Genomic DNA, 26,335 nt, shown 5'->3' with positions numbered 1-26,335 from the left:
AAGGTGGTAATTTTTCGACCAAAAAGTAAACAAATTTCGTTACAAGGAACCGTAATGTTTAGATCCGCAGCCATTGATGTGGTAGATACTGTCAAGGTGTTAGGGGTATATTTTACTTCAACTTTACAATGGAATGATCATGTAAACAGTCTAATCAGCAAACTGAGCTGCATAACTGAAATTTTAAATCGCAACCGCTATACTCTTCCAAAAAAAGTTAAACTAATGGTCTATAACGCTCTCTTTGTTTCCCACCTAAACTACTCTCATTTAGTCTGGGGAACATCAAGAAAAACTAATCTGTTGAAGCTTGAAAGGCTACAGAAAAACATAGTACGAATAATTGAAAACGTTGAATACACAGCGCCTTCTTCAGATATCTTTGCTTCGCTTAATTTATTGAAAGTAAGAAATATTTACGAATACAAATTATGCAGGCAGTACCGTTTAAGTGTCCAACGAGAGAGTACAGTTTTTACTGAAATGGCAGAACTAAAACCCAATTATCCCATCTACAGCACCAGAACTCCAGAACGATGGAAAGTTCCAAAATGTCGTACTGCCTATGGACAACAAACACTCCGGTATAACCTTCCGCGATTACTGAATGCTGCAGAAAAAGAAGGCGCTGATGTATCCAATATGTCTCTTCCCAATATGTACAAATATTTTGCTACTCATACTCTTTTTTGTGAATGAACGCACAGGTGTATCTTTATGGTCAATTACATTGCATTGTTTACTTTTCAAAAACAAAAATAGTTTTTCCAGGAGTCCAAACCCAGTGTTCTATTGAAACTCTTATTTAGGCTTATTTTATTTTGTGATGCGATATAGGGCTGTATATTTTTTTTTCTGCCTCTTTGCAACAAAAAAAATGTGACTGTCTATTGTCTCGCTCTGCTGCTGTATGCACTGTAAGGGGGCGGAGGATTTTTCAAGCCGCAAATGTACGGCTTTTCCCTCCGCCTCCTTCCACTTCTTTGTGGAGAATAAAACTTGTATATATGTAAAAATTACTTTTCAAAAGTAATTTTGCCAAGTATGGTGTGTGGTCAGCGGCTGCCTAGGGAACTTGTCAGTGTCCTTAAGTTCTTACGCAAACGATGATACACCACCGAGTTTCCCACATGTGACAATGTTCATGAAAAAAAAGGAATATTGTGACAAAGACGACAAAGCCGGCAGTGGCGCGGTACAGAGCACTCGGCCATTCCCTCCATGCAAATCATATCTCTGCCATCGCTGATCGCGCCTCACTTTTTGGCCGGCCACCACGTCACAATATTATACACCACACAGCATTTGCATGGAGGGAATGGCCAAGAGCATTTTCCATTTGGTTTTCTTCATGTTAAAGGAGTATAGGCACGTAATTGTGGTCGCATGTTTTCTTCTCTATAATGATGTGGAAAATACTTCTACACATGAATCATGTAATATTTGCCCACGGCCGCTAAATGATTTGTAATTTGGTTCTGCCATGCTATCTCGGTTTCAACAGCCGAACAATGGCGGCGACGTCAAAGAGTGCTTTTGTGCCGCGTGAGGCATCGAAAAACGCCCATATAATCGCTGCTTCATCGTTATAATTTACTGCAGTGCTGAAGCCAGCTTTCCTCAAGAGCTGGAATGACAACTAATGTGGAAGCAGCGATTATATTGCAGTTTTTTTATGTCTCACGTGAACTGTAGGCACATGTTGGCGTCACAGTCCTCATTCGGCTATTGAAACTGAGACGGAAACAGCATGAGAAAGAAATGAGATTATAAATTATTTACTGTTTATAGAAGAATACCAGGTGGTAATCCATGTTTAACAATGCCTTACGAATCATTACAAACAAAAAACAAGCACCTGAAAGTTGGGTGTCTATACTCTTTTAATTCTTTAGACCCACCATTCTGCTCACTGATCTTGCTTTACAGTTCATCTCTTCAGTGACTTAGCAATATCACCTGTGAATCGCAACATTACTAAGGCGTTCTCCATTAACTCTTATCCCCAACTGTTCCCAACCCAGGCCTTGGAATAGAGCAGGTATTCCTAAATGCCTCCTGTTTACCGGAGGCATTTTGTTGGAGAGGAGGCATTGTGGAGACTCATTTTTTTGCATGATTGGTGATGTATTAGACACTGCAGTCCAAGACTTCTTCAGCACAGTTTGGTATTGACACTGTTGCTTCCATCATTGGCGAAACGCCATTCAATGAAAGTAATGCCTATATGGAAGCTGAAGACAGCTAAACACGTACTGTTGGAAAAAACTGCACGTGTGCTAGACACTTGCTTGTTCACTCAAATACGGCCTAATAGAGCAGCTAGGACACGGGACCTGGCTTACATGCCTTTGAGGCTGCACTCGTAGCTATGTGATTAAAAGGTTTCGCCTGCGCATTATTAATAGAGTACCTGGGACACGGGACCTGGCTTATATACCTTCGAGGCTGCGCTAGTAGCCATGTGAATAAAAGGTTTCACCTGCGTATTCTTTGAAATACCTCAGGTATCATCTTTTACCATGTCAACGGATATACTCAGGCTGCTTTCAGTTTGGGCATATTGTTACGTGGCGACCAGCCAAATAATAAGCGGCGATGAACGATGGCAGTGAGATGATTTTAATGGCCACTCGCCTTTAACGCGACCTTTCCGTTCCTGCTCCCCCTGACAGCTTCGTCATCTTCGTGACAATATTGCCTCTTTCACATAGTTTTTCCGCAGTGCCACGAGGTACGCTTTAATGGGGTTTTGCTGTACCTGTGAGTACTAAGGTTGCTGAATTTGATGTGTCTAAATGTGAAATCTGAACCGATTCATACACCTCCTGCATTCATACGCCCATGAGGCAACTATAAAATTGAAGTTCTGATCTATTGAAGTTCTGATCGCTAATCTATGTGATGCGTTCAGAACAGGCGCTGCCCTTGGTGGTCTCACAGAAAACTTTGAGCACAATGGCAACACAGGCATCAATGGTTGCCTGCAAACTATAGCTCTCCACCATTCATGGCACGTTTTCCGCTGTTCTACTGTCTTTTTCCTCAGTGGCCCACTCATAACTCACCTCAGTTCTGACTGCGGGGCCAATCCAGCAAACAAGCCTCACGCAGTGCTTTTCGGATGGACCTTATGGCCATGCCACTGCCCTAATTGCACCCCACCACTTCCGCTCGGCCCCATCACGACGTTCCTAACAGAGTTGGGGGAAGGAGGAAGTTGGAGCACCAAGAAAGCCAAATGTACAAGGACATAGTGCAGTGGCCGCCTCGCTCAATGCTCTTGCCCTGAGCTCAAACAGCACAGGTACTTCTGGTTGAGCTTACAACTTTGTCATGCCCGAGCTGACAGCTCACCAGCCACACACACCGAAACAAATTTTTAATTACACATGCCAACAATGCCACATCTATCAAGATACGGAAGATGGTGTTAAGCCATCTATGCTCTAACCAACCCAAAATTCTTACCACTGTCAAGTAGGTGACCTCGGTTCTCTTCGGCAATACATCTAGCTCATTACCGTTCACGGCTATGGTAAATTGTCATTTCGACCTCTCAGATTTTCTCATCAAGAGGCACAAGGGCAATTGATTAACTGTCTGGTTGTTGGGACCAAGTGACATTAAGCAATCACTAAAAGCTCTGGTCAAACACCCCCTGAAGGGGCCACCGAAAACCTTTCACCAAAGTTGCAAATTATACTGTTTGAATTGGGGCTACTTTTTTATCTATTTGTAGCTCAAAGGCCCACAAGGGAGTATTACCTGAGGGGTGGGCTGACATGTATTAAAACCTCCTGCCGCAGAATTTTTCAGAAAAGGCAAACTCTAGAGCTAAAAACATAACAGAGTGGAAAATGGGGACTTCAAGGGTAGAAAACACAGGACAAGCACTTGTCCTGCGTTTTCTACCCTTGAATTCCTGGTTTTCCGCGCTGTTATTTTTTAAATATGTATCACCAACTCACCCTCGCTTATCCTGTGTTTTCTACCCTTGAAGTCCCCGTTTTCCGCGCTGTTAATTTTTTTAAATATGTATCACCAACTCGCCCGCCTTGCTATCGTGTTAAAGAGCTAAACTATTCATCCACATCCTTGAGGCTTTTTTGCTCCCATAATTCCTACTGCACTAGAAGCCGTGTGTTGGTGCTTTAATCTGAATGCCACACACCCATATGCATGCAGCACACATCCTTTACCAGCATAGCACCACGTAAGATCATGTCAATGCCCCATTTTGGGGCAAGGGGTACAGGCACACAGAACAGTAGGAACAGAACGCAAACACTTATGTTGTTTGAGTCACTCCTGTGCTCTGTCTTTTGGGCTGCATGTCTCAAGACGGAACAACCCCCTCCCCATTTTTCTCAAAAAGTGAAAATACAACATCTACTCCTAACTTGTGAAAATAAAACGACAAACATAGAAGGAAGACAATAAACATGCCTCGTCCTTGTCTTTCCGTGTATTCTTCAATTATGGGAACTACCTTGTTCAGCTACCTGTCCTACCTACATTCGCCTGTGACTTCTCGCCTCTCACCACTGCGTGTATCTAGGGGCACAAACGTTGCAAGTTTCACAGCAGGAGGCCCACTTTCAAAATTATAATTTGCTAGATCCGAGATAGCCCAGCTGCTTTGTTCACTATACAGGCAGGCTTTGTTCATTTGGGGCCTGCAGGTGAAAGCTGTCGTCTTAATAGTGAATGTGCCCACGTTTCGTTTTTTTTCTTCTTTCTATGTAATGGCTAAGACAAAAAACTCGCCCACCCAGTGCAAAGGAAGTAGCCACATATTCATAAGGTCTCTTCCATTTGGCTGCACATTCTGCACTAGTTCAAGAAGTGCAGCACGAGTTCTAGGCTGGCTTGCACTCACCGAAATGGAAGCGCAACTGCGATGCAGCAATATGGCGGTGTCCATGTGTAGGTCAAAGAAGCGGAGAAGGTATGGCACTAGTTATTTAAAGAAATGATGACAGTTCTTTGTTGAAAGGTTTATGGCTTATGGGGGTTTAACGTCCCAAAGTAACTCAGGTTATGAGGGATGCCATAGTGAAGGGCTCTGGAAACTTGGACCACCTGGGGTTCCTTGCCATGCACTGACATCACAGTACATGGGCCTCTAGAATTTTGATGGAGGCAAAATTCTAGGGGCCCGTATACTGTGCGATTTCAGTGCACGTTAAGGGAGCATAGAGACTTAATTTTGGTGGCATATTTTCTTCTTTTTAATAAAGCGGAAGACACTACAATGCATAAATCACCATGTCGCATTCGCCTACGGCCGCTAAATAATTTATAATCGAATTTTTCTGTCATGCTGTTTCGGTTAAACCGCCGAATGAGAACTGTGACGACAGAGAGGTTTTAGGTCATTAGAGGCATAGAAAAACTGTGATATAATTGCTGCTTTATCGTTTTAATTTACTGCTCTGCTGAAGCCAGCCTTCCTCAAGAGGAGGAATGACAACAAATGTAGAAGCACCAAATATATTGCAGTTTTTCACGCTTCACATGACCTACAACCTCTCTTTAAGGTCGCAGTCATCGTTCGGCTGTTGAAACTGAACCTGAAACTGCACGATAAAGAAATTCAGTTATAAATTGTTTAGCAGCCGTAGGAGCATACCACGTGGTAATCTGTGTATAATAATGCCTTGCACCTCATTAAAAAAAGATTGGTTTGGTTTATCCGGGTTTAACGTCCCAAAGCGACTCAGGCTATGAGGAACACTGTTGTAAAGTGCTCAGGAAATTTCAACCACCTGGGGTTCTTTAACATGCACTGACATACATCGCACAGTACACGGGCCTCTAGAATTTCGCCTCCATCAAAATTCGACCCCCGCCGCCAGGATCGAACTCATGTCCTTCGGGTCAGCAGCTCCCTTAAAGAACACCAGGTGGTCAAAATTTCCGGAGCCCTTCAATACGGCGTCCCTCATAGCCTGAGCCGCTTTAGGACGTTAAACCCCCGTAAACCATAACCTTCCAGCAAATAACTGTCATCATTTCATTAAATAACACGTGCCACACCTTCTTTGCCTCTTCGACCTACACGTGGCGGAGTTGAGAGACTGTTTGAGGCGTCATAATGAAAACCTAAGCGGTCAAGTCGGGTCGCATGGGCAGCATTTCAGCGATAATACGTAAGTCTCGTGTGTGTAGACATGCCACGATACTTTTTTTTCTCTGAAACGACGATTTCCTAGAGCAGGTTCACGGTAAGACTTCTTTGCGATCTGCTGCTTGAAAATTCTTCCAAGTGTTTCAGGATTTTGGCGGTCGTTGGTGTCGGCGGCGTGCAGTTGGCTGCAATTTCATGACGGCAGCAAGGCCATCAGACAATCGGGCCTGCACTCAACCATTCGTTTTGGAAGCGGCCAGCGCCAAGCTGCATTTGAACTCTCTGAACTGACGCTGCACGCTGCCGGCACCACCGTGGAGCTTCGCAGAACTAGTGCAGAGAGTGCAGACAAATCAAAGAAACCTATCATGGCCACAATCTTAACAAAGTGGTAGTTTGGGCTTGTTGGTATAGCATATTAGAAGACATCGCACAGCCCAACGGGACAAAGAAAAGGAGCACACAGGACGAGCGCTTATCCTGTGAGCTCCTTTTCTTTGTCCCGTTGTGCTGTACTATGTCTTCTAATATCACCACAATGACCTGTCACACACTGCAACAGTGCCTTGTGAGCTTTATGCACCTCACAAGCTTCAAAACAGTCAAAGGACATCAAGCGCATTGTCCGCAGCTCTTTAAGGCCTCTTTACAGCATCAGCTGTAAAAAGGTCTTAAGATTAGAGGTTTTAAAAGAACGCTTGCTTTTTCAGTTGCCTCATGCGCTCCATGCTACTTGGCCACCTACGTCCAAACACCTTCCTCATGTAAAACCGATGTTCGGTGCAGATGGCACAGCATTCATTTTAAAATTATCACAGAAGGTGGAGGGCTCACCTTGTGGCGTCTTAAAGCCTTTGCTGCCTCAGGATTTTAACGTCCCATTTGTTCAGCCTCTGCGCCAGCAAGTGAACGCCGGAGTCTAAGCAGGAATCGGGAAGGCCCATGCATACCAGAAAACTGCCTGCCAGTTTTCAAGTGCTGTTTTCTGAAATAAATAGGAATTTAAAAGAACATGTTTCGCTCTGCAGACACCAAAGCGTAATCGCTTAACTCGCCGCAATTTTTGCACCTGTTTTAGAAAGCGAATTGTAACAGTAGCACACAATTGTGAAGTGCAATTAAGCCAACGCTCAACAGACTTTCCCAGCCGCGGGGCCAGAAAAAATCGGACCACGTACAAAACCTATCGCACAAACGGTTAGTTCAACTCACGACCGGCTTTATTAGTAATAAAGCCGGTCGTGGTTCAACTGGACTGTTGTCAAAAGTTTCCCGCCTTTTTTCGGGAGCACGCAAGAGCTGGTAATTATGCGTGTTTTACATGACCATGAGTTACGTTGGGCTTGGTTGACAAAAGATATAAAAACACGCTCAGCGCTTGCTCTTTTCCGTAGACCTGCACCGAGCTTTTGGGCAGAACTTACGATAAAACAGATGAGTCTTTCCCTCCGGGCCTTTGGGTCCACTGGCGGGCAAGCGGGCTCCGTGCTTGTCGTGGGTTATCTTCTAACACAAAATATTCGGGCGCAAGGAAGTTGACAACGGAATGCCGAGTGTCAGATACCAGGCAATCGCTCAGTATGTGCATATTAAAAGATAGAAAGAACGAATTACTCACTTGCAACACGATTTCACGCCCTACCCGCCGACCGGCCATAGTGGTACTGAAAGCAATGCTCAGCTCGACTCAAACATGGCTAAAACAGCAAAAAAATTGCCGGACGGGACGTCTTTTCTTCAAACCGGATGCGACGTCATGGGTTGAAATAACGCTTGCGTTATTATTCTTCCCAACCACAGCATTTCACGCGATTTGAAAACCGTTTCAGCTTCCCTTTAAGAAAGACAAAGATTGCAAACCTCCCCGCAAATCTGCTTCTAACCTTCCACCCCCCCCCCCGCCCCCATCCCTCACCTCTTAGGATATCGCCTATACGTGACATTTAACTCGTCCTCACACTGTTATTATCTTTTCCGTGTGTTCGCAAAGCGATTTATTTGTTCTGTGACCGCCTGTAATTGTGAGCATGTATTCTAGTGTCCAGGTCGAATACAGCGAATGTCTAGCGTTATGCAGATAGCCTCGCCGCGCCCGGTATTAAGACGCGCTTTAGGTGATAACCTACTGTTTCTCTCATCTTCATAAACACATGAGGACCTCATTCAATGACTTCAGTATTTTGCTTTCTAGTCTCTGCTAACTTAGGCAAGCCGGTGTTTTTCAGTTGGCTCATTTTTAAAAATAACACTGTAGTCTAGTGTTCATGGCCACTAAATACTTTAACGAAGTCTTCTATGTATAACGTCTATATCTTGTTCATAGAAGCACGCTCCTCAACTGCACGTCAGACGTCAGTGCGCTACTCCTTGTTTCGTTTGAACTATGATTTTAAATTCGGTAAGCCAAAAATAAAAAGGCAGAGAAAGAAGACCTCCGCTCTCTGATTTGAAAGCAGCAGAGAAACTTCAATTCAACCCTCGTCAGAATCAACTTGCTCTACTTGCGCTTGAAGTTGGCAGCGTTTTGTTCCTCGATCCTGGACAGAATGAGCGCATTGGCTGGTAGGGGCCATTCACCGTTGGAGTGGAATCGGCGAAACAGAACGAGCAGAGCAGCAGAGGAAGGGGCAGCGCAAGGACAGCCGGTGCGTCGGAAAGCCGGCCTCCGGAAAATGCCCTATGCAAAACAAAACGAACAAAAAGAATCAGGCTGTCCCCTTCTCGGCTGTGAGGGTTCAATTACAGCACATCGCCTCGAGCTGCAGGATTCAAAGATGGACACAAAACGCGTTACCAAGTTCTGCAAAGCCTATATAGTCACCTTTTCGGCATTTTCTCCGCAGTTGGTGTCGACAAGTGTCTGCTCGTTTACTTTTGTTATTGTCACACACTTCTACCGACGCCAAATTCGCGACGTTCGCACCCCATTAGCGTAGCCTTCGCGTGAAGGAAGGTGTAAAACAAAGAAACAAACAAACAAACACGAGTGAAGCATTGCACGCTCCGTTTCCTGCCTCGTCCCACTTTTGTCTTGTAGCAGCCTCTAACTACAACACAACAAAATCGACCAGCTGTGAATCCTGTCGAAGCAGGCATATGCCGAGAGGGCACAAGGAGATCAGTCGGTCGGGGTGGGTGAAGTAGAGAGCAAACGGAAGTACCGAAAATGTGATCATGAGCATTGTCCAGCTGTGGCAGGACCTCGGACTTGCCCCCACCGACACAAGGTTACAGCGCGAGTCGACGGGGCTTCGCGAGCACTGTGGTGTGCAATGAGAGAACGAGTGGCTCGTAAGAAGAGAGGAAGAAAGGAGGAAGGAAAGGGAGCACCGGCTGCGCGCCACGTCCCTGTTTTCTCTTGATCACCGACGGTTTTCTCGGCGTCTCTTTCGCGATTACTGGTGAATAGCTAGCTAGGTGGCAAGCTAGCCATGGCTGCTGTGGTTGCTAGGTTGCGCTGCTGGCCCGCTGCCAACGCCCTCGAGAGCAGCAGTCATTGATCTGGACGGCTCGCTCTTGAGACACAAACAACGAGTGCAGCTGGAGGGGCGCCCGGGCGCTTCCTGCTCCGCTGGGCGGCCCCGTATTTTCCTTCCTTTTTACTATTTTTTAATAAAAAACCACTACCACCACCACCAGGGTGCGATCCTGCTAGCTCATGTGCAGCAACCGTCCTCGGTAGCCTACTGAACCACCGCAGCGGGTGGGCTCATATTTCACAAGACAGCAGATCATCACGCAATGCGCCACAGCACATGAATGCATCCCCTTTGCGCATTCCACCCCTGCGGTTCCTTGCGAATTATTTATGACAACTGACTTTATATTAGGTTGATTCACCAAACCTTGAATTACATATTTGTGCGTGTGGCTGCATTATGTTCAGTAGCAGGCTTTTTGGCGGAGGGATTTTTAGCTTGGTGTAAGAAATGGCACAACAAGCGCTATCTTCACTGACGCAAGATGGTGGGACGCCTAGCATGGCATGCCTTCACATGTGCTTTCGCCAGCATACTTACCTGGTGTCGGGTCACCGGCGATCATGAAGGTCGGGGCCCCGTGCCGAGGCCTTCCATTGCACTTCGGTTGGCTGAAGCGCGCCACTACCCCTAACTGGGGCAGATGGGACACGTAATTTTTGGTAGTGGGGCTCGGCGTCCGCGCCAGCCCCTGCCATGACAAAATAAAAAAAGAGACAGTAACGCAGAAGTTATTTCCGTGTAGGTATTCATTGCGAGTCGTAAAAATCTCCCTCTGCCGACGGAGCGGGACATTGGCGCCATGAATGGGATTCCCTGCTGGGGATGCCTGGAAATACTGGTTCAAAGATGGACACAAAACGCGTTACCAAGTTCTGCAAAGCCTATATAGTCCACCTTTTCGGCATTTTCTCCGCAGTTGGTGTCGACAAGTGTCAGCTCGTTTACTTTTGTTATTGTCACACACTTCTACCGACGCCAAATTCGCGACGTTCGCACCCCATTAGCGTAGCCTTCGCGTGAAGGAAGGTGTAAAACAAAGAAACAAACAAACAAACACGAGTGAAGCATTGCACGCTCCGTTTCCTGCCTCGTCCCACTTTTGCCTTGTAGCAGCCTCTAACTACAACACAACAAAATCGACCAGCTGTGAATCCTGTCGAAGCAGGCATATGCCGAGAGGGCACAAGGAGATCAGTCGGTCGGGGTGGGTGAAGTAGAGAGCAAACGGAAGTACCGAAAATGTGATCATGAGCATTGTCCAGCTGTGGCAGGACCTCGGACTTGCCCCCACCGACACAAGGTTACAGCGGGAGTCGACGGGGCTTCGCGAGCACTGTGGTGTGCAATGAGAGAACGAGTGGCTCGTAAGAAGAGAGGAAGAAAGGAGGAAGGAAAGGGAGCACCGGCTGCGCGCCACGTCCCTGTTTTCTCTTGATCACCGACGGTTTTCTCGGCGTCTCTTTCGCCATTACTGGTGAATAGCGAGCTAGGTGCCAAGCTAGCCATGGCTGCTGTGGTTGCTAGGTTGCGCTGCTGGCCCGCTGCCAACGCCCTCGACAGCAGCAGTCATTGATCTGGACGGCTCGCTCTTGAGACACAAACAACGAGTGCAGCTGGAGGGGCGCCCGGGCGCTTCCTGCTCCGCTAGGCGGCCCCGTATTTTCCTTCCTTTTTACTATTTTTTAAATAAAAAACCACTACCACCACCACCAGGGTGCGATCCTGCTAGCTCATGCGCAGCAACCGTCCTCGGTAGCCTACTGAACCACCGCAGCGGGTGTGCTGGTGGTGGTGGTAGTGGTTTTATTAAAAATAATAGTAAAAAGGAAGGAAAAGATTTTTGCTAGCCCCGGCATCTGCCATCGATACTGAAGCACCTGAGCTGGGGCAGCGGAAATAAAGGACAGCAGGCAGAATGGAGAAATGAAATGAAAGAGGTGAGGGGACAGGAATAGAGGATAGGGGGAGAAGTAATATGTACAAACTATGCTCGTATTTCACAAGACAGCAGATCATCACGCAATGCGCCACAGCACATGAATGCATCCCCTTTGCGCATTCCACCCCTGCGGTTCCTTGCGAATTATTTATGACAACTGACTTTATATTAGATTGATTCACCAAACCTTGAATTACATATTTGTGCGTGTGGCTGCATTATGTTCAGTAGTAGGCTTTTCGGCGGAGGGATTTTTAGCTTGGTGTAAGAAATGGCAAAACAAGCGCTATCTTCACTGACGCAAGATGATGGGACGCCTAGCATGGCATGCCTTCACATGTGCTTTCGCCAGCATACTTACCTGGTGTCGGGTCACCGGCGATCATGAAGGTCGGGGCCCCGTGCCGAGGCCTTCCATTGCACTTCGGTTGGCTGAAGCGCGCCACTACCCCTAACTGGGGCAGATGGGACACGTAATTTTTGGTAGTGGGGCTCGGCGTCCGCGCCAGCCCCTGCCATGACAAAATCAAAAAAGAGACAGTAACGCAGAAGTTATTTCCGTGTAGGTATTCATTGCGAGTCGTAAAAACGCCCCGCTCTGGCGAGAGTGTGCTGTGGTGCGACGCCATCAAAAGCTTTACGGTGCGGGTGGAGTGGTAGTCATAGCGTACGGACGGAATTGATGTGGTAAGGGGGAGCCACTGCGCGTGCGCAAGAGGGGTCCGGTAAACCGGTATACTTCGTCTCCGGGCCTGCCGTCGGCGACAGCGACCACCACAGCGAGTATCACGTTATCACGAACTCTTCAGCTTGTTTCCCGTGGGTCGAAAGGGGAACACCTTTCGGCCGCCGCCTGGGGCGCCTTTTCGAGCGACGGGCAGGATAGGTGGCGCCCCATGCCTGTTGCGTGTATCGTGCGCGACGCAGCATGCAGTGAGCATTAGCGCTTCCGCCCGCCGTTGCAGCCAGCGCCCCCCAGTGGCGAACGGGGCGCAATGCAACCACGCCTTCTAGCTTGTGACTCGACAAAGCTGAACACTCCATGCACGCTCAACGACAAACAGAGGAGGCTACGAACAAGCTGCCTTGAGCCGGGAAGGGCACGCCACTCACGCGCTGTTTGGACTGGTTTATGGGCGTCTGTACTTCTACTGCGTTTATGTGCCTTACGATCTTTCCGGTGAACAAATGATTAAATGGTAGCGGCACTCAACTGGTAGGCATGAGTGGTCCTATATTGAGACTGCTTGCGGTCTCTGAAAATGAACTCGAAGAAGAATTAGTACAGGCCAGGAATCACTCCGCCGTGCGTGGGTTCATTTTCTCGCTAACCAAAGGCTTACCAGTCAGCACGATGGCAAGACGGGCGAGTTGGTGATACATACTTGTGCGAGAATAGCGAAATAGGCGAGGACAACAAGGAAAGAAAACAACAGGACGAGCGCTAACTCACAACTGAAGGTTTGTTCACAGGAAGCCAGGAAGATAAAGAGGGCTAACAAACAAGATAGCAAAGCAAACAGACGTGCAGCTACGTGGAATCAAGGAAACGAACCTCACTGCCATGCAGGCATACCTACGGGCTGCTAACACACAATCTAGGTTTTTTCGTCATGTAAAAAGCCTCCATAATCTCCCTGGTTAACTGTGTTGGGTAACTGTACAATACATCACTGTGATGAAAAGTAGGGAAGCAAGATATGCAGTCTCTAAGATGATTAGTCAGGCCAAGCTAGCGGCTATCGCTTTTTTCGGTTCGCAACTTCCGCGTCTTGTGGTAGACTGTTGCTACAGCAAGGACTTGTATCTGCCTTTTTGATAAATGCAAGGATGATGCTGGCGACGGTGATTCAAAGACGAGGTGTTGTTTATGGCACGCCAAAAAATTCGTTTCGCGCCTATATATTTATAAGCTGGCGCATAAGTTTTCTTTCTGTCAGTAAAGAGAACTAATCAACGGTTTGGAACATTCTAAGTGGTCCATGATTGGGGAAATCCATTGAGCTATCTGGTTAGAACGAAAAAGCAGCTTAGCTTGTTTGCGGCGGGCATCATTCAAATCTTGATTAGCGCTGATTAAAATTACTATTTTCGAGTGCACTCTGGCTGCCCATTCGTTCAAGTAACGCATGCGGCATGTTTACTTGCAGTCGATACGTGGTGGCACGCTTAAATCCGGCTCTTTTTTATTTGCAGTTAAATAAGACTAGACTTGAACTATACATGTCTGGACTATGCAGTTTGCTCAAGGACTTGTTTACTGCTCTTGAAGTGAACACCAGCTTGAAGGAGCTACGCAATGCCTTCGGCACAGTTGATGCTAGCTGCGGAGATGCTTTGGGCTCTGCAATTTCCAAGAACGCCTGCCTGCTCTACCTGGGCTTGTGTGGGCAAATTGCCGATTACTGCATAGCGCGCTTGGCAAAGGCGCTCTCACAGAACGCCACACTAGAAAAGCTGCACTTCGAGGGCTGCAGTCAAGGCTTCAACGGCGTCTTGGCTTTGTGTGATACGCTACGCACCAACAAGACTTTGAAAGAGGTGGGGCTTCCGCACTTCCTAGCGGGTGACTCAGAAAGGTACGACATCATCCGTCTACACCTATTTTTTGTTGACTGTTTTCTGAACAGTAATTCCTAAAAAGTTTCATATTTTGATGACACTTAAATATCATTTTTGATAGCGTAGTCAAGGGAATAATGTGACTGTTATTACGTGAAGAGCCTAAATTCCGGTTAATTTCAACTTCTTCGTTAGCATCCTTATTACTTCAAATAGTGCGTAGCACCTCACTAAGGTCGGTAGTAAAGTGGCAGAACGTGGGTAATGGTAGTGGTGTAATTAGATTTCATTCAGAAGAACTCTGTCATCGAGATTCAACTGACAGTCATGTGGCTCCAAAGCGTTTTGACGTCACTGTATATACAGACTGCGTAGTAATTTCATTTCTGTCCACTACATTCAAAATCTAGTTGAAAGAAAAACAAAATACAGACCCCTGTAATGAGAGCAGTGAAACTGTATCTTGAAGGTTTTAAGAAGTGTGCCGTACTTGCGAGAGCTGCCGTGAGTAACGCGGTTGCGTTTACATAAGCACACCATATCTTCAAATCTTCGCCAGATATCGCAGCAATGCAATTAATAATGATGATTGGTTTTTGGTGGGAAAGGAAATGGCGCAGTATCTGTCTCATATATCGTTGGACACCTGAACCGCGCCGTAAGGGAAGGGATAAGGGAGGGAGTGATAGAAGAAAGGAAGAGAGAGGTGCCGTAGTGGAGGGCTCCGGAATAATTTCGACCACCTGGGGATCTTTAACGTGCACTGACATCGCACAGCACACGGGCGCCTTAGCGTTTTTCCTCCATAAAAACGCAGCCGCCGCGGTCGGGTTCGAACCCGGGAACTCCGGATCAGTAGTCGAGCGCCCTAACCACTGAGCCACCGCGACGTCAATACAATGTTTTGTTTTTTTATTTGTGTGTTATGCGAATGCGGGACACAAGGCTGTGTCATACGAGTCCGCGTCTCTTCGTAGTCATTTTATTTTTTATATTGGTAGCTGTACTCAACGCAAAAGTAGCTCACCATTCCGTGCCTAACCCGCCGGTGTGGCTCAGTGGTTAGGGCGCTCGGCTACTGATCCGAAGTTCTCGGGTTCGAACCCGTCCGCGGCGGCTGCGCTTTTATGGAGGCAAAACACTAAGGCGCCCGTGTGCTGTGCAATATCAGTGCACGTTAACGATCCCTAGGTGGTCGAAATTATTCCGGAGCCCTCCACTACACCTCTCTTCTTTCACTTCCTCCTTTATTCCTTCCCTTACGGCACGGTTCAGGTGTACAACGATATATGAGACAGATACTGCGCCATTTCCTTTCCCCAAAAGCCAATTATAATTATTACTCCGTGCCCGATTTGACCTTGGTTTAACCTTGAGAAGTACAATATAGCGACAGATTGACCTTGGCAGATTTGGACCAAAATCAATGTCCGACCATAATTAGCCGTGCCCGGCATGATGGCGACCTCCAAGTTTGCCCCGGGTCATTTCCAAAACTTTGCCCAGGCCACACCCTAGATATGTCCTTGGCCGATTTGGACCAAAATCGATGTCCAACCGGAATTGAGCATGCCCGACACGATGGCGACCACCAAATTTGGCGCGGCTCACCTCTTAATTTCACCTTGGCCGATTTGGACCAATATCGATGTGCAACTATAATTGAGTGCGCCCGACACGATGGCGGCCTCGAAATTTGGCCCGGGTCGTTTCCAAAATTTTGCCCGGGCAACCCCCGTAATTTGACCTCGGCTGGTTAGTTTATGGGGGTTTAACGTCCCAAAGCGGCTCAGGCTATGAGAGACGCCGTAGTGAAGGGCTCCGGGAATTTCGACTACCTGGAGTTCTTTAACGTGCACTGACATCGCACAGTACACGGGCCTCTAGAATTTCGCCTCCATCGAAATTCGACCGCCGCGGCCGGGATCGAACCCGCGTCTTTCGGGCCAGCAGCCGAGCGCCATAACCTCTCAGCCACCGTGGCGGCTTTTGACCTCGGCTGATTTAGACAAAAATTGATGTCCAACCATAATTGAGCGTTCCCAACATGATATGGCGACCTCCAAAATGGGCGTTCACAGAGAGGCGACAGCGAGACGTGTTGGAAGATATCGATATAAACGTGACATCTGAACAAACGCATTACGTTAGCTTGTATGTAGTAAAGGGAAGGTTATTCGCGATAAGAGCACAGCAGTTTCAATCCGGTGTCCACCAGTGTATTCTGCTCTGGGCTGTTGCTTTCTGTCAACAACATAGATATTTTTATACCACGTTTAGTCGGCAGAGAAATTTAGCACAGCGAACTCGTATACCGGTTTACTGAACGCCTCATGCGCACGCGCAGTGGCCCCACCTGACTGCACCCATGTAACTGCACATGTGCACGGGAGGCATCCGGTAAACCGGTTTACGTCTTCGCTGGTACGTCTCCAGTATGATAAAAACGTCTATTAGAGAGATTTAGCATAGCAGAGTTGTATACCAGGGCGCACGCACGAGGTGTCTGGTAGTCCGGTATACGTCTCCGCTAGCACGCCTTCGCCAAGTTGAATCGCTCTTATTCACTGAAGATGACCGCGTGTATTAAATGTCCTGGCCATGGTCACTGAGTGCTTAATTTGTGGAGTACTCTGTGTCATGCGCCTAGCTCACCTATCTCCACTGAACGCCTTTTTTCGGCGAAGTTTGCAGATTCTCGCCAGCAAAAGTGCTGGCGTGCTTGCCGACCTTGTTCACGTTTTTCCTGCCCTTGGCATCCCACTCTGTTTTCCTTACACTTTTCTGGTTATGTCTGTCACATATTAGGCCCTGCCCAAAAATCACTCATGCTGGATTGCAGCTAAGTTATAAACAGCTACAGTTTTTGCCCTATAATTCTTGCTGCTTTCTTGGCGGACACAATATGCTTCCGAAGTGAAAGCTTTGCATTGTCCCATCTTGCAGGATCGCGTTGGCAGACAAGCTAGTGGATGTCGATGGCTGCAGTCGTGTGCATCTACCCTATATGAAGGACCCCTATCTGTCAGAATTGGTGTGTCTGGCTTCTCTTGCAACGTGCCCCACAGAGCTCGACGAGATGTACACTCACGGCTTCCGCGACATGAACGTCAAACTTCTTTTCGACGCCCTATCCTCCAGCATCCGTGTTAGTTCATTGAGCACTGTAATCTACCGAAATGAGTAAGAAAACATAACAGCCCTTTGCAACGTGCTGAAAACCAACGGGTTCATCAGGCGGGCCTGTATCGCCTTCCGAAGTGACGAGAAGTTTGTTCGAGAACTCTTGTGTGCCCTGAGTGTCAATCGAAACAACTGAAATAGGCCTAAAATACAATGCACTAGAAATGGGAAATGTTTTAGCGCTGTCAGATTACTTTGCTCACAACAGGACTGCTGACAATTTCCAGCTTTCTTACGATGGTGACTTTTGTGGCCCGTTCCTTACGGAGCTGTCACGAGGTGTGTCGATCAACCCGATTATTGTGGATTTAACAGTGGGAGAAGAGTGGAACGACCACTCAACCTTGGTTATTTCCAACACCATCCGACGGAATAAGGCTGCTTTGAATTATGCTCTCGGGTTTGTTTTCCGGTGTGGTACAGACCGATGGTGCGCTGAGGCATTCGAGCTTTTCTCCGAAACACCTGGCTTCGCTGCGCACGTGAGGAAGACTTTTGGACTAATGAAACGCGAAGCAGTGGTGGAGATAGCCTCAGCAAAGAACTACTTGTTGGACAATTATTTTGTCCTCACGGGTGTTGTGCAGCATTCCGTCGTGTGCTAGACTGCACGTGGCACGAGCGTTCAGTGCGATGAGCTCAACACAGACTGTTGGCGTGCCATTATGCGTCATCTCAAAGTCTCAGATGTGTTGGCCTAGCTGCGATATTGTTCTCTGCATTGCTGCTCACGACAGTTCGCCATCCATTAGACACATCAGGGCTCGGTAAAAGGACACAACTGGGAACACTTCTCAGCAATGCTGCCAAACTTGACATGTTTGCAAGTTGTGCTTCAGTGCTCTAAAAGTACAATGTTTTCAGTGCCGTTCTGTGTTCTCATGTCAAGCTTTCTTCAGCATGGAAAGCGCAGCACTTGTGCGCTTTTCGTTCTTGCGGGAATAAAATCTCCATTAGGCAGCAGCATGTGGCAGAAAATCAAGTATAAACGAGAACAAATGAAAAAATACACAGTAATGAGAAATAAACACAAGAGATCACTGCGGCTACCCGCATTGGAGAAACACGAAAGCACTGACACATTCCTCAGCACTCGCCGCCTTTGAAATTTGGCGTCATGGTTGCTTTCTCATCCGCTTAATTCTTTTTTTCCCATTTCCATAATTACTCAATTTAATTAACCAGTTTTGCTCTCATTATGCCTCTTTTTCTCTCACTAATATTTGGGGCTTTCAAATTTGGCGCCATGGTTGTTTTCCCACCCACTTACTATATACTCGTCCAGCCTATTCGACCGTCCATTGACATTAGTTTCTAATTAATTGATTAATATATTCCAATCAAACTTTTTGTTCTATTTATTATCACTCATCGAACAGATTTCAATTCATTCCCTTACAAATATTATTCTTGAGACAGTGTCGGAGTTCTCATGAGCAGACTCAACATGCACTGTTGAATTTGTGTTGGGACTAAGATGGCCTAGTGTTGGTGATTTATTGAGGCAGAGTTGAAACTCAATGAAAAAGCAAGCACCATGCCAGAGTTGAGAATTCCCAATGCCTATTCAAAGTGTTTTCATGTTGAATTCTTGTTGCAATTACTGGACAGATTCAACATGCCGTGTTGAATTTATGTTGGGCACATGAAGCTTCCCTGTAGAAAAGTCGCCACCGTGCCTGTGCTGAGAGAGCTCAACATTGATGTTTTGTTGTTAGCTCGCTGAAAACCGGTCAGTGAATAATGCCATTCAGCAATGAAACTTATACGCTACAGGATTGAATGCTTACCAAGCGAGATGAAAAATCAAAGCACTTGCTTCGCTGCCCTCCAGCAGCTTTTAACGTGACAGCGTTAAAGACTCATTTCTTCAGAAAATCCGGCATTGGTGTTGCAAGCGAAAAATCACGCGCATGCCTCTAGCAGGTGGTAGTTGACAGGCGACATGGCGTTTGTTGTGTGATGTCCAGAAACTGCACGACATGGTCGAGTAGCTACTTTGACATGGGAGGGTATGATGTGAATTCAACTGGCACGCTTTGATCGAGAGTCAGACACGCTACCATCATGCAGGAACGTTCGTATGGCTTGGGTAAAGCATGTCTTTATACTGTTATCGCCTAGTCTTGCGCATAATGCGGTAGATTATGACTGTATGCTAAAGAGCAAGTATGCAAACTAAAATCCACAAGCGGAGCTGCAGACAGCAGCCATTAACGCTGTCACTCCCTTAAGAGCTGCTTGTGAATTATGACCAGAGGATGCACAGAGGGAAATTGAATACTCCATTAACTTTATTTCCCGGACAAGCATCGATGAGAGGCTGTTTTTATGTAATTTTACACGTGAAACATGTGTGTAAGAAAAAGACATTAATCTACCAAGAATGACAATACAATGCGGTCTGCACTGAAAACTTACCCTACGGTTAAAAATTTTGATTTTCCTCAATACATGTGACAAATATGAGGCTCTCATTTTAGGCAACTGACAAATGACCGCGATGCACACAAAATAGATGATATGACTTTGCCAGCGCAAATTTAACAATTTGACAAATACCATCAATCAGAAATAAGAGACACCACATAACACTTCAGATGCTGGAAGACAAATGGATGTCCTCTCACGTCTTATTCTGTGTTATCTAAAACAATTTGGTAATTTTTCACACTGCTCTTTTCTTTCGGCAGCAGCACTGCACTAAAACCTCGCTTAGCTAAGCACATTTGCAAGCTCTAGATAAAATATTAACAGGCGAGTGAAGCTTAGTTGTGATGATGAGGTGAAATAATAAAAACAAATGAAAGCAGCACATGCAGATAGAATGCAAGCACACTTGAATAACACTGCACTGAGTCGTACAGAGTCAAGGGCCTCTTTGACTGGTAGATTTCCTTGAACATAGTTGTTCTGTCCAAAGAGGGACCTCCCCCTCAGCGCATTGTCAGTGAAGAGGTACCTCAAAAGGGCCCGAGCGAACTTGCCCGGGCCGCTATTGCATGTCCGTTGAAGCCGCTTGATGGCAGCCTCTTCAACAACGACCCCCCAATTTCATTGAACCTGCAAACAACAAATCAAGAAATAGTGGAAAATAATGATTTTCTACAAATGGGAAAGGCGATTAGCTGGACATTATTTTCAAGCAGGCATTCAGACTACCTTGTTAACCAATTTCATGCAAAATCATGGAACACGTCATCTTCTTTCACATAGCAAGCTTTCTAGAATCGACGTCATTCTTCTGTTCCTGTCAGCACAGTTTTAGGAAGCGTTTCTCATGCGAAACTCAATTAGTTGCATTTACAAACGAGATTCATTATTTACTTGATGAGGGGTTCGAAATTGATTGCATATATTTGGATTTTCGGCGAGCTTTTGATAAAATGCCCCAGAGGCTTCTTCTTTATAAATTGAGTAAACTAAGTATTGACCAGTATGTACTAGCCTGGTTTGAATGCTTCTTAACAAACCACTCCCAGTTCGTGCACGCTAATGGTTACATGTCGTCGTCACTACCTGTAACATCAGGTGTCCCACAGGGGTCCGTGCCCGGCCCTCTTTTATTTCTAATCTACATTAACAATCTACCAAACAATCTTAGATCTTCAGTCAGACTTTTTGCTGATGATTGTGTCGTCTACCGGGCAATAAGGACTACTAACAATACAGCTGTACTTCAAGGTGATCGTAATGTTATTTCCGATTGGTGCTCGACACGGAATATGACACTTAACACGACAAAATGTAAACTATTGCATTTTTCACGCCGCAGAATTATATGCCCTCCCTCTTACTGCCTTAATCATCATCCACTAACATCAGTAAGGTCTTATAAGTACCTCGGCATTATTCTAACATCGAACCTGACCTGGACTGAACACATTCTTTCTATTATCACAAACGCTAACCGCATGCTAGGCTATATTCAACGCAACTTTTCTATCGCACCGTCATCTGTGAAACTAATTCTTTATAAAAGACTTGTTCGCTCTAAACTCGAATATGCCTCATCAGTATGGGACCCACATACCGCCGAATTAGCCAATGCCCTTGAAGCAGTACAAAATCGCTCCGCACATTTTATTCTCGGTGACTATGGTCGTTTATCAAGCGTCACACTCATGAAAGGAACTTCAATATCACTATCAAAATCAATATCACCCCTGTCAATGTGCAGAAAAATTTCCCGCTCGTGCCTGTTCTTTAAGATGTACTCCACCAATCCAATTCTAAAAAAATGAACTGATCACGTCACCCACATATGTAACGACGCGCATCGATAATCTATGCAAAGCAGGCGTCCTCCACTTCCGCACTACATCCTATCAATATTCATTCATCCCTAAAACAGCAACAGAGTGGAATCGTCTGCCTGCCTCGCTGGTGCTTAAGTTGATTTTGATCACTGTTGTAATTGGTAAGTGCAGTTATATTACGCCATGGACCGTGGACAGCGTAACCAACTGCTGATTTTTTGTTTTCAATTGTGTCTTTATAAGATCAGCTCGCAATAAATGCACATACCGTAATTGTGCGGGTAAGGGCCGCGCTCGTGTAGACACGAAATATGGCGTCGGACTGTTTGGGTCATTAAAGCAGCTTTTTTCCGCTTTCGGGTGAGTGCCTAAACAAGAAATTGAACGCGCGAAAAAATTAGAGTTCAAAGTGTTTGTCGCAGTTTACTATGTTGAGTTCGTAAGTTTCGGAGTTTTTGCAGCACTTGCGAAGTAGCGAGCCCATGCTCATATCGATAAAAATTTAACTCGCGCTTGTAATGCAGCCGAACTTAAGCATATCCCAGCAAACAACGTACCTCCCCAGGTGCGGCCAGAAAGGATGGAATGTCCCAGTCCCAGTAAAATATTTATCGAACATTTCCAGGACGTAGAGGCAGGACACAGAAACACAAGCAAAAGAGAAGTGCGCCCACTAATGTCCTAGAAACGTTTTTTCGAGGGTGTTAAGCAGAAACGAAAACAAATACCATTTTGGTCTTAAAAAGGTAACCGGGAACACGTTATTGGGACCAATGCTTTTCAACAAAAAATACTAATTGACTCCTCGCTCCCTTTTCTCTCTCCCTCGCGCCAAAATCTACGGGAAGAGAAGGTTTTTCTCTTGCACTCGCCGTTTTGAGAGATCAAGCAGTTTTGTTCGAACAGCCGAAGAAGCGCATTTCACCCCGCATCTCTCTCGTGTGCCGTCGGCTCCATGCTGCAGGCAGGCAGGCGACGGCGGTCTGCCTTTTCATCGCACCGCCGGGAGCGGCGGTCACCAACGTGCCAGTCTTCTATAGTGTTTCCAACTTCAGCACGGTGCGGAGGTCTCTGCAGGCATCTCCAACTACCAGCAGTCCTCGTTGCGCCGCTGTCTAGCAGAGGCGCAGTAATTGCCCCCATCGCTCGCCCGGCTTCCTCGCTGCGCTCGCCCGGCTTCCTCGCTAGATGGAAGCCATCTTGCGCACACGTATTCGCGCATCCCCTAGCCGCTCGCGCGCAATCCCCAGCGCGCGGCAGCTCTTGCTCTCATCACTTGGCTGTCGTGAACTTCGTAGCTACGGATTCATGGCAGCTTTCCCGCGCACCTCGGCGTGCCCACATAATTCCTTTTGGAACTGATGCAGCGGCGCGCGGCGCATCGCAAGTCTTTAGCGCAGCTTCACGGCCCTACACCACAATGGCGCTCTTACAGGCGTCGTTCGCGGCAGCGGATTTCAAGACAATGGGCGACTCCTAGTACGCACTCTGCATCCCTCGGCACCTCCGACGACTGTGGCGTGTTGTTGGTGACAGCGTGGCCGTCCACTGCGGTCATAGGCGGGAGAGATCTTCGGAAGCCCACCAGACTTGCTGCGAGTGCCCATGGATTAACCTTCTCTACCTACATTGCCATCCTGTCGCAGTGGTATAGTTTGTGTTATGTTCGCGTCGCTGACTTTCAACCCACCCCCACCGGATTACTTGTGCCTTGATCCCCTTGATCTCGCCTCCCACGCCGTATTGTGCCGCACGCGCGGTCTGCTATACCATGGGTGCGGCGCGCCAGGGCTCCTACCTCAAGACGTCCCCCTTTCCATCCGGCTCCAAGCAGTCTTATCTCCACACTTAGTCACAAGAAAATAAAACGGAGGTGCAACTAGGATGTAACGCGTATGTTTGAGCGTTCGCTGTGCCGTGAGAAGGCGCAGGACAGAAGGCTGCGTTGAATTCAGGTATATAGTTGCAGCATTTTATTTCGTCCCCGAGTTTCCGTTGGCAACGTCGTCAAGGTATGTTGGTTTATGCTCGTTTTTTTATTTTCGCCTCGTAGAATTATTTTTTTATCTGTTTTGATAACACGCTCAAGATTACTCCGAGGCTCGTGCGAGAGGAAAAGCCAGAGGGAGGTTTCACCCTGCAGAATATCCGTGACCTGAAACCGCGTATCTGTATCGTACGCCCATATCGTCTTTTCTTTTGGAAGGTTGCTCTTTACATGCGTTTGCTTTTGCGTGCGCATATATGCTTTTGTACCCTTTAGAATGTTTGCTTGAGGTGCAACAACATTCAGCCTGTATTAAGTTTTTATTGCTTTATTTTCAGATTTCTCAGAGCTAGAAAAAAATTTGGCCATTATTATATGCTGGTGCCGTAGTGCTCCGTACATTCTGTGTTAAATGGCGCATACATATGCGTCTCCTGTTTGAGTTCATTTAAATGCAAAGAGCACATCTAATAAACTGAAATTACATCAGTATTGCGCTGCTATTTCCTGTTATATGGGCGCGATCGGGGGACTTTTTGAATTCATATTTCCTCTGTTTGTAAAATTTTGGCACATTTCATGTTCTTGTGGCGGGAGCAGCGCAGCACGAAACAAAGAATAGAGGCGGGAATCAACGCTGACTAACAACCAGATTTTTAATCCACGTTCGATCGAGTATATACATCTTTCTCGTCCGATAAGGAAAGAACAGAAGCATGACAAACGCATAAGATGTACACGTGGTAAAAGACTAGGACAACGCACGCAGATAATCAATTTCGCTGTCACGAAACGCTATCGGAAGTATGCTGACGCATATACGTCGCTATTTTGTAGATTCTCGAAATCTTCTTCAATCTCTCTGGTCCGTGGATCAAAATATGACGTGATGGCCATTGTGTTGCTAAGCTGCCGGTCACATTCATGCTCTCTGCAATGTTTTGCTAATTCACTGCTGATGGCGCCCTTTAGGGATCTTTTGTGCTCTCGAAGCCGTTCATTCAAACAGCGCCCTGTCTGACTAATGCAGGTTCGTCCGCATGACAGAGGTATTTTACAAACCCTCTTTTCACACATTTCACATGTTTTTTTCCGGTGCTTTTTTCTTTCATTGATTTTTCTTTGCTCGCTGTTGACTTTGGCGCACATGTCTTCTTAATTTATTGGGTGCTCACATAAGCACTTTTACACCAGCTCTTGCGCCTACCTTTTTGAGACTGAGGGAAATGTCATTAATGTAAGGAATGACCGCGTACGGATTCCTTTCTTCTGATGTGGTTGTGACATATTTTCTGCCTCTAAGTGCTTGCAGAATCACTTCTGCGACACTGGATAGCAGTCTCGCCGGGTAACCTGCTGCTTTCAGCCGACTGTTCTGGGCGTCAAAACTGCCTTGAACTTCATGATGAGAGGATCTCGTCAATGCGGCTCTCATTGCTACTTTTGCTAAGGACTAGAAGAACTAGGACTAGAAATAACAAGTGAACTCCCAGAAAACAACGTTATGCAATTTCTTGACTTGACGCTAGCCTTTCTAGGCACTCACATATGCTGGCGGTACGGACCACGAAGCTAGAAGGGACTGCTCCCCTACACACCTGCGCACTCCAAGATCATAAAGAGGGGGTAGAAAAAAACAGCAGTGAGAGTCGCATTGACGAGATCCTGTCATCATGAAGTTCACGGCAGTTTTGACACCCAGAACCGTCGGCTGAAAGCAGCAGGTTGCCCGACGAGACTGCTATCCAGTGTTGCAGAAGGGATTCTGCAAGTACCTAGAGGCACAAAATATGTCACAATCACATCAGAATAAAGGAAGCCGTACGCGGTCATTCCTTGCATTAATGGCATTTCCCACAGGCTCAAAAGGGTAGGAGAAAGAGCTGGTGTAAAAGTGCTCATGTCAGCACACAACAAGTTAAGGAGCCTGTGCGCCAAAGTGAACAGCGAGCAAAGAAAAAAATCAATGCAAGAAAGAACACCTGAAAAAACATGTGAAATGTGTGAAAAGCGGGGTTTGTGAAATACGTCTGTCATGCGGACGCACCTACATTGGTCAAACAGGGCGCTGTTTGAATAAACGGCTTCGAGCGCACAAAAGATCCCTAAAGGGCGCCATCAGCAGTGAATTAGCAAAACATTGCAGAGAGCATGAATGCGCTCCGCAGCTTATCAACACTATGGTCATCCCGTCATATTTTGATCAACGAATCAGGGAGACTGAAGAAGCCTTTAACATCCGACCAAAGAGCGACATATGCGTCTGCATACCTTCAATAGCGCTTCGTGACAGAGAAATTGATTATCTGCGTGCGATGTTTTAATATTTCACCACGTGTACATCTTGTGCGTTTTTCATGCTTTTTTCTTTTTCTTCTTATACGAGCGAGATTTATATATTCGACGAACGTGCATTAAAAATATGGTTGTTATTCAGCGTCATGTCCCGCCTCTCTCTTTTTGTTTCGTGCTGCGCTGCTCCCGTCACAAGATCATGCACCAACCAGCCCAAATTTTCACCTTGTTAAAGCCCATTTCATGCAAACAGGTAAGTCTGAATAGCCTAGCCAGCAAGCATTCACGCGAGTGGACTGATGTATTACACCACCTGTAACGTAAGCATGTGCCTGAAATTTGGCACATATGTGCGCTTAGATGCCTGATGTCTGCACGAAAAGGAAATAATTTTATTGAGCCAGAGCCGAGAAATCTAGAATTAACCTTTTGGGGCCGTCCCTGGGACGCACAACTTTTTGGACACGGCCAGTTGTGGGGACGTTTTTTGGATGT

General features: G+C 46.6%; 2 non-coding genes across 2 annotated transcripts; both read left to right on the top strand.

The window, feature by feature from the left end:
• The first annotated feature begins 10,144 nt into the window (after positions 1-10,144).
• Positions 10,145-10,306, top strand: LOC144116719 (U1 spliceosomal RNA). Its single transcript, XR_013311953.1, has one exon. It is a non-coding gene; the product is annotated as a U1 spliceosomal RNA (small nuclear RNA).
• Positions 10,307-11,907: 1,601 nt separating this feature from the next.
• LOC144116708 (U1 spliceosomal RNA) lies at positions 11,908-12,069 on the top strand. Its single transcript, XR_013311952.1, has one exon. It is a non-coding gene; the product is annotated as a U1 spliceosomal RNA (small nuclear RNA).
• The last annotated feature ends 14,266 nt before the right edge of the window (positions 12,070-26,335 follow it).

This window comes from Amblyomma americanum, chromosome 1, assembly GCF_052857255.1.
Source record: "Amblyomma americanum isolate KBUSLIRL-KWMA chromosome 1, ASM5285725v1, whole genome shotgun sequence".
Taxonomy (NCBI): Eukaryota; Metazoa; Arthropoda; class Arachnida; order Ixodida; family Ixodidae; genus Amblyomma; species Amblyomma americanum.
The sequence above is the reverse complement of the archived record's forward strand: the minus strand, read 5'-3'. Positions and strand labels throughout refer to the sequence as shown.